The sequence below is a fragment of the Myotis nattereri genome, assembly GCF_964212035.1.
Source record: "Myotis nattereri genome assembly, chromosome: 1".
NCBI lineage: Eukaryota > Metazoa > Chordata > Mammalia > Chiroptera > Vespertilionidae > Myotis > Myotis nattereri.
Window position 1 is genome coordinate 77,098,279 of NC_138075.1, and position 2,436 is coordinate 77,100,714.

The 2,436-nt window shown below is 41.9% G+C and overlaps 1 gene segment (V, D, J or C); it reads left to right on the forward strand.

The window, feature by feature from the left end:
• Positions 1-1,326: 1,326 nt before the first annotated feature.
• Positions 1,327-1,915, forward strand: LOC308521930 (T cell receptor alpha variable 14/delta variable 4-like). The segment is given in 2 exons: positions 1,327-1,375; positions 1,542-1,915.
• The last annotated feature ends 521 nt before the right edge of the window (positions 1,916-2,436 follow it).

The following is a 2,436-nucleotide window of genomic DNA, read 5'->3' on the forward strand; positions in this document are numbered from 1 at the left end:
AAAAGTACACATGCGATTGCATTTAGGTTCCTATAATCCAGAATTATCTTTCCATGTCAAGGAAAGATAATTAAAAAGACAAAAATGTAAAAGAACAAACCAAGGTTTGCAAGAAGGTAGTCATGGGGGATGTGTAATTACAAAATGACAGCAGAAGGGAGTCTTGGGGAGTAATTAAACTCTTCTGAGTCATGACTGTGTGATAGTTACATGATCTATTAAAATTCAAAACTACAGTTATAACTGTACAGGAAAATAGTCAATTTTATATGACTTTTTAAAATAAAAATATCAAAATTCTTAATTATATCTTCAAAGGTTTTTGTTGTTGTTTTTGTGCGTGTGTGTGTGTGTGTGCGTGTGTGTGTGTGTTTTCCATATAAAACAACATTCACAGATTCCAGGGATTTAGGACCTGATTTTTTTTAAGCCATATTTTTGTTATCATAGTTGACAAGGCTGGTGATTTTCTTTTCTAAATTGAGAAAAGAACATACTTATTAGTCAGAGTCCAGTCATGAAAATAAAAACCGTATCAATTACTTTATTTTATTTCTCACTGTTTAACATTTCAAATCATCACTCTTCCTTCTCTTTTTGTTAATCCTCACCCGAGGATATTTTTCCATTGATTTTTAAAGAGAATGGAAGGGAGAGGGAGAGACAGAAAGAAACATCGATGTGAGAGAGACACATCGATTGGTTGCCTCCTGCATGTACCCAACCAGGGCCGGGGAAATCTGCAACCAAGGTATGTTCCCTTGACTGGAATTGAACCTGGGAACCTTCAGTCCTCAGGCTGATGCTCTATCCCAGCTGTGGGCAAACTATGGCCCGCGGGCCGGATCCGGCCCCTTTGAAATGAATAAAACTAAAAAAAAAGAAGACCGTACCCTTTTTTGTAATGATGTTTACTTTGAATTTATATTGGTTCACACAAACACTCCATCCATGCTTTTGTTCCGGCCCTCCGGTCCAGTTTAAGAACCCATTGTGGCCCTCGAGTCAAAAAGTTTGCCCACCCCTGCTCTATCCACTGAGCCAAACCAGCTAGAGCCATCAATCTTCCTTTTAATATAAAACTATACCATGTTTATCTTCAGTATAATTGTTACCATTATTAATGCAAAAGGAAGTGTGCGTTGGGTGAGACTCTCAGCCAGTACATAGAAAGTTTGACGTGACCCACAGCAACGTCTGCACCAGGAAATCCTGTTTCCTGTTCTGGGGCAGCAGCAGCACATAGCTCAGCATTTCTTCTCTCCATCTGTCAGTCCCCTCACCTTGCAGAGCCCTGAAACAGAAGCTTAGTGGAAGAACTTGAACATGTTGGTCTCCCGTCTTCTGAGGGTGGTCATAACTTCCATGTGGCTAGGTAAGGGTGCCCCAATGGGAATGGGTCTTCTCTGGACCTAACAACATGGGGTGCAGGCAGTCTTTTATGAGTACCCTGGGAAGGAAAGCTGGCCGGGTGTTAAAAAAATTCTTTTTGTCCCACACCACTTATCCCATAACCTTCTGTTTGTATTTTTTTCTCTCAGGATCCAGTATTGCCCAGAAGGTAACTCAAGGCCAACAAGCAATGCTGGTGCAGGAGAAGGAGGCTGTGAGCCTGGATTGCACATATGACACCAGTGTTCCACGTTATAGTCTATTCTGGTACAAGCAGCTCAGCAGTGGGGCGATGATTTTCCTCATTCGTCAGGACTCTTACAACCAGCAAAATGCCACAGGAGGCCGCTACTCACTGAATTTTCAGAAAGCAAAGAGTTCTGCCAACCTTGTCATCTCAGCTTCACAGCTGGAGGACTCAGCAGTGTATTTCTGTGCCCTGAGTGAGCCCACAGTGAGAGGCGTGTTAGAAGGAGGTGTACCAAAACCCCAGGGCTCTGCTTCATGCATCCACCTGCTGTAGGGACCAAGGCGGGGAATTGTAATCACAGACAGGAAGCGACAAGGGCTGTGGCAGCACAGGTGTAGGTAGGGTTAGAGGGAAAACACTCTATGAAAATACCTCTCTAGGTTCATGGACCATGTATAGAGTTATCATAAATAAAAAAAATCCATATTCTTAAAATTTGGGGTTGAAAATATTTATAAAGACAAAGAACAGCCTCAATAAATAGCTTGCCATTTTGTGATAGATTGAGCTAGAGACGAATTGACTAAGGAAATTCAGAAACATCTGACTCAGAAGTCAATAAAAATATGTGTGAAATGTTGGATTTTCAGATCAATTTGTCCAGTAAATATTTGCTGGGTATATATTATACAGGGGAGGAAAAATTCTCCTCTATCCTCTTTGGATCACTGTCTAGGTCTAAGAATTAAACTGACATAAGGCCCGGCTGATGTGGCTCAGGGATTGAGTGTTGACCTATGAACCAGGAGATCACAGTTTGATTCCTGGTCAGGGCACATGCCCAGGCTGCGGGC